Genomic DNA, 10,559 nt, shown 5'->3' with positions numbered 1-10,559 from the left:
CCACCTGGAGCTCAGCTTCGAGAGGTCTGGTGCCCTCCTCTGGATTCCCTGGGCATATCATACGGCACAGGTGGTATATATTTACGCAGGCACACATATACACATAAACAAAACAATAAAAGTGAGTCTTACGCTTAAAAGAATAAGATTTGATTATTTCTACAAGAAATATAAAACTCAACTTCTAACAGATCTGACCTCCTGTCTTCTACCCCATTATTAATAATAATTTTTGGTACATTAGGAAAAGACAACCCTGGTAAAAAGTGTTTTTAAAGAATGCTATATTGGGGCTGGAGAGGTGGCTCAGTGGCTAAGAGCACTGGCTGTTCTTCCCGGGGATCCAGGTTCAATTCTGAACACCCACAATCATCTGTAACTCCGTTTCCAAGGGATCCAATACCTTCTTCTGTGCCCTTTGGGCGGCAGGCACATGGGTGGCGTACAGACGTACAGGCAGGCAAAACACCTGCGCACATTAAAAAGGAAAAAGAGAAGAATTCTATGCTCCTACCCAGTCTCTTCCATAATGTAACTATTCACTTGCTTCTCCAACTCAAATCTGGTTAAATACTAAAATAATAAAGCAGAAAAAGTCAGTATCCAAGTAAGACTTAAGGTAATTTAGATAGTAAAAGCCAGTCTTTCCTAGCTGGCAGTGGTGGTGCACACCCTTAATCCCAGCACTTGGGTGGCAGTCAGGCAGATCTGAGTTCAAGATTTGCCTGGTCTACAGAGCATGTTCCAAAATTGCCAGGGCTACACAGAGAAACCCTGTCTCAAAAACAAAACAAAAAAATCTTTCACAAGAATTAAGGTAGCCACTCCATATAAGATTATAGTTATGTGTAGATAAGGTTAAAGAAAAGATTATAGTTATAAGACCATGGCCAAAAGGAAAAATTAGAAGGTAATAGGTAAATAAAATACAAATAACTATAAACACAGGGAAGAAATGCATAGTCAATCTACTTTTAAATATGTTTCATATATTCAAATATATAAATGGTTTAAGTCATCCATTTCCTTCCTCTGAGCCCACTCCCCTTGTTAGGCCAGACAGTGTGCTTGGCTGTTTCAATTTTAGGTATAAAACTCCTCTTTCACGTCATATGTTATGTCAAATACAGATAACTAAGACAGTGGCTAGGATTTTAATCTGGTCCACAAGCCTCTTTCTTAACGTCTTCACCCGCTGTCCCCCTTCCATGAAGACTGCTCCTGCCTGCTGCTCAGCCTCATCGGTAACAGACCCTAGGAATGGGTATTCCTAGAAGTGAGAGAAAGTTAGTATCTGGGCTCTTTGCAAACAATAGCATGCTTGGTCGCTGGGGAAACTGTGAAGGGAATTCCTGAAAGGATGGACCCTCGTCACCCACTGAACCTTCTGCAGAGCCGATCAGCGAGTCAATCAGTTAGAAAGGCTGGAATGTGGCGCATCCACAGCCAAGTAATCTTGGAACATCTTTAGCCTTTGTTTTTTCAATACAAGTCTTTCATTGTCCCAAAAGACACCCCAAATCATATCAAAATTCAGGATCTTGTTTCTGGAACTGGTAACTTAGGTCTACTCATGAGCCTGCTGCACTGTTCCCTTTTCAGACACATAGATACCATCCAAAAACTTCCTGACATCCTTGTACTTAACTGTTGTGGCCTGCTGTATCAGAGCCGCCGAGTTTGAAACAAGTTCAGTATCATTTCCTTCAAGGATTAATTCATCCTTCTGGGCTTGAGAGACAGAATAAGCAACGCCTGTCCTCATCCGAACCCTGCGGATATATTTTTCACCCAAGAAATTTCGGATTTCAACCAAAGACCCATTCTCCTGAATAACGACGTTGATGGGGAAGTGAGTGTACACAGACCTCATCTTGTAGAGGAAGCCCAGCTAACACCCTTGATCGTGTTTTGAACGTAGCTGCAGATGGTTCTGACGGTGGCCAGTTCCTTCCTGTTGCCCCGCCATTTGTCAACCCAGAGCCTCTTCTTCTTCTTACCAAGAAGGCTCAGCTCTACATTGATGTGATAGAAGTCCCTCTGGAGGGTTCCTCTGGGGCCCTTCACAATGACGGTGCGCCCCTTCAGAGTGATGTCCACATTTTCAGAATGTCGACTGTCTGATTGCTGAGAATGGTCCATTCTCGCAGTAGATGGGGCAAAGAGAGCTATCTTTAGCCTTTTTTAAAAGACATTTATTGCTCCCCTCCATATGTGACCTAATGTGCTTGTGGCCATTTGGTAAATTCTTTAGACTGTAGACACAGACCCCTGGTTTCCAGCCAGTTAAACACTGCACACAACGTCTCAGGACTATGGTAGCTGTAACCCGTCTTCCTTATGTTTCCAGCAACGTGTTTGAAAAGCACCTTGATTTATTACCTTCTTGTTCTCTTACTATACAAACTTCATCAAGCTATTACCAAGTCAAAGCACGGAATTTGGGGTGACTTTCGAATATACTGAGACCCCATGGTCCCACAGCAAGTGCCCTGCCACTTAGGCCCCCACAGTCCGTGTCCTGATGCAGCCTGGTGGGATTTCCAGCCCCACCAGCTCTGTCGTTGCCACCAAATGTAGATATTAACTAAGTATCGTTCTATTTGCCAATAAAGCCTCGGGAGTCAGATGTTGGGGTGAAAATCTGCTAGCTCAGAGAAGGCAAGAAGCAACAAGTTGACCTTCCCTTTTGGCCTGACACAGCAAGAGAATGTCTCTTCAGTCATCCCAACCCAAGAACACCAACAAACTCCAAGTCCCTCCCTACACCTCCCTATGTGTCTCTCTATCGGTCTCCCTGGGTCCTCCATACTGTCTATGGCTAATTTCTGTCAACCAGTTACCCCATCATCCACGGTTGGTTTTATTAAGGTAGTGTCAGGTTTCACGGTATGATCAAATATCCCAAAACAGCAGCCTTTCTTCTATACATTGCCTTGGTCGTGGTGTTTTACCTCAGCAGCAGAAAAGGAACAAATACGGTCCATAGCTCTGGCTGAGACTCCAGTCTGTACATTGAGAGTGGAAAGCAGAGATCCTGGTTTTAGAGGGGTCGCTTTCATTCTATTTGATTTGAGGATATTTATTTATTTAATTATTTATTTATTATGTATACAATATTCTGTCAGGCCAGAAGAGGGCACCAGACCTCATTACAGATGGTTGTGAGCCACCATGTGGTTACCAGGAATTGAACTCAGGACCTTTGGAAGAGCAGGCAATGCTCTTAACGACTGAGCCATCTCTCCAGCCCCTTGAGAATTTTTTTTAACTTCCTCCCTGATTTCTTCAAAAATACATCAACTCAGCCGGGCGGTGGTGGCGCACGCCTTTAATCCCAGCACTTGGGAGGCAGAGACAGGCGGATCTCTGTGAGTTTGAGGCCAGCCTGGTCTACAAGAGCTAGTTCCAGGACAGGCTCCAAAACCACAGAGAAACCCTGTCTGGAAAAACAAAAAAAATACATCAACTCTTCAAGGGTATATTCTCAAGCTCCAGATGTTTCCATAACTTCTGTTGTTTTTCTTGCTATTGATCTTTAGTTTTGTTCTACCACAATGTAATAGAATATAAGAAATTATTTTAATTTTCTTTTCGCTTGTTAGACTTGTTTTAAGGAATAAAATATGGTCTGTTTTAGAGAATATCTTACAGGTTTCTGAGAATATTGTGCACTCTGTAGCTGTTATACAAAATTTGGATAAATATCTGTTAAGCCCATTTTATCTGTGGTGATATTTAATTCTGTAGCATATTTTTTTCTGAATGATCTAGCTATTGATGAGCAGAGAATTGAAGTCATCTACGATTATTGGTTTTGTACTTGACTGTCTATGTCCAGTGTTTGCTCTATGAAATAGATGTCCCAAAACTTTGACTTGAAGTCTGCTTTACTATATATATATATACTAAAGGTATGTGCCCTTAATCCCAGGGCTCGGGAGACAGAAGCAGACGGATCTCTGTGAGTTCAAGGCCACCCTGGGCTACGTGAGATTGACTCTGTCTAAAAGAGAAAGAGAGCTCACATAAAGGTGATCCCAGCTCTTGAGATCCCATGCCTTTAATCCCAGCACTAGGAAGGTGGAGACAGGAGTGATATGGCTGGATGGAGAGAGGAAGATAAGGAGGGAGAAGACAGCTCAGTGCAGTCTGAGATTCATAGATACCGATGCAGTCTCAGGTTTTGTAGAAACAGAAACCAGTCAGTCTAAGGATTCATAGAGACAGGATCGCCCCTTCGGTCTGAGCATGGGTAGAGGTAAGAAGTTTCCAGTGGCTGGCTGCTCTGCTTCTCTGCTTCTTCAGCTTCCGCCCCTGATAAAAACCCTGTCTGGGTTTTTATTATTAAGACCAATTAAAATTCTTGCTACAGAGAAGGCTACTTCTTCTACGCCCAGCTTTACTCTGTTGCCTGTAGATCTTTGAGAAAGGTTGCATACTTGTGAACTTTGCCTATGCAGTTTGGCGTGTTTGTTGGTGTCCTTGTTGGGCTCATGTTTGGGCAGTCATGTTAGTGAGACTTTGTAGGTGTCGCTTCTGATGTCGTGGAGACAATCTCACAGCAAATCCCTGCTGCTGCGGCTCTTACAATCTCTCCCTCTTCCACCATGTTCCCCAAGCCTTAGGTGTGCAGTGATTTTTAGGTGTATCCATTGGGACTAGGCGCCCCAACTCTACATATTGATTGGTTGTGATTATCTGTAGTGATCTCCATCTGTTGCAAAAAGAAGTTTCCTTGATGAAGGGTGGAAACTACACTTACTATAGTTATAAGTATAAATGTCCTATTGATTGGTTTTAGGGATTATGATTGCTTAGTACATTAGTGGTTATAGATTCTCCTTCAATAACCAGGATTTTACTAGCACTGAGAAGTTTTCTATGTTTCCAGAAGTTATCAGTGGTCTCCTTCTTATCGAGCCAATATTAAACCCAATTAGAGCGCTGTTGGTTACCACCAGATATGCATGCCACTACAGCACTCAGTAGGTCATTGCATGCTGCTCATTGATGTCATTCATAGGCATCACAGCTGGGTAGAACTGCTGGCTACCTCCCCCTGTGGTGCCAGGAGAACTAGCTCACGGGGTGGGCACTCAGGTCAGTCCCAGCTCGGCCTCTGGAGTGCATGGTGTCTTCAGGAAAACGAATTTACCTTCCACATCTAGAGTATAATCAACAGCAACAAAAATAGGCTCTATGTTTTGGGAGTCTCTTAGATAACCCTGGCCAACATTCAAAAGAAGGCCTCTTGTGTCTTGTTAGAGGGGAATACCATAAGCCCAGATGAAAATTTCTTATTTAACCTATATATGTATATTTATATACTGAATTGCTTGCATTGTAGGTTTTGGGGTTAAAAGTCAGTAGTATGATTCCTTTTGTATCTACTTGTTCTTCTATATTTATCTCCCTTTTCTTTCGCAGAAGATCCTCCATTTTCCCTTTCAGGTCAATCGAATCCTGTTATTTCCCTCTACTTTCCTCCACCTTCTTCTTATTAACCTCCGCTCCCTAAGGAGCCCTCCTTTCTCCTGTCTCCACTGTCAGATCATTTCTACTTTATCTCGGCTCCTTCTCTACTCTGTGGATACTTCAGTGTGGTTCCTGACCATGTCCTATAGTTATTGGGAGTTGTAATCTTGCTTAATTTTTAATATATTCTGTAGGTGATAGGTACATAGATAGATAGATAGATAGATAGATAGATAGATAGATAGATAGATAGATAGATAGATGATAGATGGATGGATGGATGGATGGATGGATGGATGGACAGATAGGCAGTATTTTCTCAAACTTGCCTTTCATCCCTGGTACTCTTTTTTTCCCTGACCTCATCATCTACTGGTGTTATTTTTACTGGTCCTCATTTAATCATGTTTTTGTTTCCAACATTTTTTTCAGTATGTTTGTCAAAAATCTTAATTTCCCCCATGAACTCCTCACCCAAGTTGCCAATCTCTTCTCTCTCTTACAAACTTTCTTACCCATATCCTGAACTTACCCTGGTCATCCATTGGCTTCTTTCCTTTTTGAAATCATTGGTCATTTTTGTAAATAGACTTTTGAATTCTCTGTCTATCATCTCAACCACTTAAGGCGTTGTGATCTTTTGAAGGTGTTGGGTTGCCTTGTTGATTAATGTTTCTTGGTTTGCAATGTGAGGGACTGTTGGTTTGGATCGCTCTCCCAGCTTTATTTGGGGACTCTTCTTAGGGAGACATCTACTCTTGGGCACTCATTTCCCAGTACCACTCAGGGAGGGGGAACAGACTGCATTCAGGCTGATACTGAACCCAGACTGGTCAGGTGTCAGACGTCCCCCTTTGCTTTGGGAACATTCTTTCTTTGGATGCCAGTGTAGCAGAGCAGACTGAAAGTTACAGAGGAAGTGTAAAAATGAATTTATAAAAGAGAAACCACGTGATACCGGAAAGGATCCGCCTTTCTTTGGCTGATGCATAGTGTAAAAGGAGCCCAGTCAGCCTTCCCTCCCTCTTTTTCCCAATCCTTGTTATTCCTTTTTCCATCGCTTGAGGCCTTTTTTTTTTTAAATCCACTTGTAAAATGAGTGTGTTAACAAGGACTTGGTCTAAAGTTGAATTTCAAAGAGAAAGTTTTACCAAATCTCCACCTCCAAATCCTGCAAAGAAGTTCTCCAGAAATTTTCCATCACCCCTCTGGTGTTCTTTCCTCCTGAAAATGGAAGATGTTCTTCTGTGAAAGTCTCTACCTCATTTTCGCAATCCTGAACTTACCATCTTGACCACCGATGTCTGTTGCTTGCTTTCTTTGCCACTCCGCAAGACCCTGCCTTCAGAAGCACCAGGCAGTAGGACCTCCAGGGCCTGGTAACACAATGAGGTTGTCACTCAAACTTAGTTTTGCAACCTTCCAGCAGGACAGATTCTCCCACACTGAGATTTACCAGTTTGTTCACACTGGAGTGGCCCATGTGCTAATCAAGGAACATCACCTGGGTGTGCTGAGTGGTAGAGGAAGCAAGAGAAACACTGAGATCCATTCAGATCAGGTCTTCATGCTTCAAAACCCACAGTGCTTTCAACGCCCTGGGAGAGGGCTGGGGCCATAGAAGCCCAGTGCTTGAGGAAGCTTCAGAGTTCTTTGTGGCAGAAGGGTAGATCCAGAGGTCACCTACTGACTTCAGGTGACAAAGTCATCTCCTTGCCCCATAGGCCAGGCTACTGACCACTGTACTGTTCACTGGCCAGGCCCCGTCTCCTGCTGTATAAACATCTCAGCAGCATTTGGCCTCCTCCTCCTCCCCACCACTGCTTCTCCCTGATGTAATATGGGCATGGATCTGAGTCCCAGGGCAGCCACCCAAGAGTCCCACGGACATCTGTTGAAATCCCCAGTTTCTTGTGTCCAAGGGCAGTAAGCTGGACTGAAGACAAAAGGATAGAAATAGAAACAGAAACAATTCATTATGTAAAGGAAAGCGCTCCTGAGAATGGGCGTGAACGGAGGAAAAGGTCCAAAGAGTGCTGAGCCATGAGGCGCGTGACCGTTTATCAGACACTCACAGAGCACCCACCCCTTCCACGCTTGTACACCTTGGGCTTTCTCATACACGTTTCATTTAATGTAGGAAGTCCTGGTGGGAATGGGCATCCAGTCTCTCTCTGCCACCTGGCTGTTCCTGCGGAGACCACAAAAGGGAGTCGGAGCCCCTGGAACTGGAGTTGCATCCCAGTGTGTGTAGCCATGTGGGTCCTGGGAATCGAACCCCGGTCCTCTGGAAGAGCAGCCAATGCTCTTAGCCACTGAGCCATCTCTTCATCCTACCATATGTCAATCTTGATGGTGCCTTTTTTTAGTCTCTACTCTCTTGCCACATCACTCTAGGGCTGCTAGCCAATCATAGAGGAGTCATAGTCTCACCAAAACCTCCGACCTGGTGGAGTCTTAAAGAACGGCGCTTGCCCCGTAGGTAGAACTGTCAATCTCTTTTCAGCAGGGCTTCATGGCTTACCATGTAGATCAGTGGTTCTCAACCTTCCCAATGCTGCGACCCTTTAGTCTAGCTCCTTGTGTCCTGGTGACCCCCAAGCATGAAATTACTTTGTTGCTACTTCGTAACTGTAATTTTGCTACTGTTATGAGCTGTAATGTAAATATCTGATAGGCAGACAGGGTATCTGCTATGGGACCTCCAAAGAGGTCACAACACGCAGGCTGAGAGCCACCAATGCAGATGAAGCTTCCACAGCCAGGGCCTGGGCCACCCAGTGTTCTTCTGCTTCCCTGGACTTCTCAGCCATCCTGTTGTTACCCCCTTGTGATTTGTGGTGCTCTTTGCTCTTTCTCTCTTTGGAATGGATCCGATCTGCCACGCTACCCACTTTGTTGTATTTTCGCTAGTAGCCAGTCTAACCCACTTAGTGAGCTATGTCCTTGTAGTCTGATTTGCCTTTCCCTAGCAGCTGACAGTAGTGAGAACTTCCTGTGGACTGTCGGACAGCTGCACATCTTCTCTTGGTGTCTATTGAGATCTCTTACTTGTTTTTAAATGGGATTATGTGGGTTTTTACTGACTTGTTTGAGTTCCTTGTAAGTCCTAGCTATCAACCCTTGTCAAAAGTATGCTATTAAATATCCCTTTACTGTGTTCTGCAGTCATTGTCTTTGCTGTACCGAAGCTTTTCAGCTTGTGCAGCCACAATCCGTTCCCAGTTCAATGTAATGAAGTCTTTCCACTTTGTTTTCTTCTAGTATTTCCATAGATTTTATATCTTTGGTTAAATTTTTGCTTGGAGGAGGTTACTATTGATTATACATATCTGTCATGTGATCTACTCGGTGTGTGGTGATTCAATACAGTTATACAATATACTGGTGATTAAGTCATGGTAACTAGCCTCTCTGTCCCCTAACCCCCTTTATACTGTCTCAAGCTTCGAGCTCTTCTCTTCTGCTCTTTGCACAGCAGTTTCTTCATGATGCTATCCCACACAAGACCTTAGTGCTGCTATCCCACACCAGATCTTAGTGATGCTATCCCACACCAGCCCTTAGTGATGCTATTCCACACCAGCCCTTAGTGCTGCTATCCCACACCAGATCTTAGTGATGCTATCCCACACCAGATCTTAGTGATGCTATTCCACACCAGCCCTTAGTGCTGCTATTCCACACCAGCCCTTAGTGATGTTATTCTACACCAGCCCTTAGTGCTGCTATTCCACACCAGCCCTTAGTGATGCTATCCCACACCAGATCTTAGTGATGCTATTCCACACCAGCCCTTAGTGCTGCTATTCCACACCAGCCCTTAGTGATGTTATTCTACACCAGCCCTTAGTGCTGCTATTCCACACCAGCCCTTAGTGATGCTATCCCACACCAGATCTTAGTGATGCTATTCCACACCAGCCCTTAGTGATGCTATTCCACACCAGCCCTTAGTGATGTTATTCTACACCAGCCCTTAGTGATGCTATTCCACACCAGCCCTTAGTGATGCTATTCCACACCAGCCCTTAGTGATATTATTCTACACCAGCCCTTAGTGATGCTATCCCACACCAGATCTTAGTGATGCTATTCCACACCAGCCCTTAGTGATGCTATTCCACACCAGCCCTTAGTGATGCTATTCCACACCAGATCTTAGTGATGCTATCCCACACCAGATCTTAGTGATGCTATCCCACACCAGATCTTAGTGATGCTATTCCACACCAGATCTTAGTGATGCTATTCCACACCAGCCCTTAGTGATGCTATCCCACACCAGATCTTAGTGATGCTATTCCACACCAGCCCTTGGTGATGCTATCCCACACCAGTCCTTACTTTCACTATCTGACCAGCTCGGGTACCTGTTAGCCAACCTCCTCTACCCTCTCTCCCCTACTCCCAGCCTCTGGGGACCCACATTCTCCCTGGCTTTCTCTCAGTTTCACATACAAGAAAGGACATGGAGCGTTCGCCTCGCTGTGTCTGGCTGATTTAACTCTATCCATTTTGTTACATTCCCTTCATGGCTAAATAGTATTCCGTTGTCTTGATTCATTCATCTGTCAGCAGGTACCTGGGTTGATCCACATCTCGGCCATCACATACAGCGCCACAGTAGGTGTGGGACGTACAGCCATCTCCTTGACACACTTTCATTTCTAATATATTTTTAGAAATGGGATTTGGGATTATCTGATAGACTCACATATAGAATTTTGAGAAAACTCCTTACTGTCCTCCATAAGGAATGTGGTTTCTAACCTTTCCACCAAAACGGTTTAGGACTCCATTTTCAAGAGGCTGGAGAGATGACTCAGCAGCTAAGAGCTCTTGCTGTTCTTGTGGAGGACTGAGGTTCAGTTCCCAGAGCCCACATCCAGCAGCTCACAATGACCCAGGCTCCAAGGGATCCGACACCTTCTCCTCGGGCACCAGCACACCTGTGCTTAGATGCACTCACAAGCACATACATAAAAATAGATCTTTTGGAAGAAGAGTTCCTTTTTCTTCCTATCCTCACCAGCAGATCTGTTCTGTTTTGCTTTATTTTTAACTATCTTATTTTTATA

At 44.2% G+C, this 10,559-nt stretch overlaps 1 pseudogene; it reads right to left on the bottom strand.

Moving 5' to 3' along the window:
• Nucleotides 1–1,509: 1,509 nt before the first annotated feature.
• LOC142835220 (large ribosomal subunit protein uL6 pseudogene) lies at nucleotides 1,510–10,127 on the bottom strand (annotated as a pseudogene).
• Between the last annotated feature and the right edge of the window lie 432 nt (nucleotides 10,128–10,559).

The sequence above is a fragment of the Microtus pennsylvanicus genome, chromosome 14 (genome assembly GCF_037038515.1).
Source record: "Microtus pennsylvanicus isolate mMicPen1 chromosome 14, mMicPen1.hap1, whole genome shotgun sequence".
In the NCBI taxonomy this organism is placed as follows: domain Eukaryota; kingdom Metazoa; phylum Chordata; class Mammalia; order Rodentia; family Cricetidae; genus Microtus; species Microtus pennsylvanicus.
The sequence above is the reverse complement of the archived record's forward strand: the minus strand, read 5'-3'. Positions and strand labels throughout refer to the sequence as shown.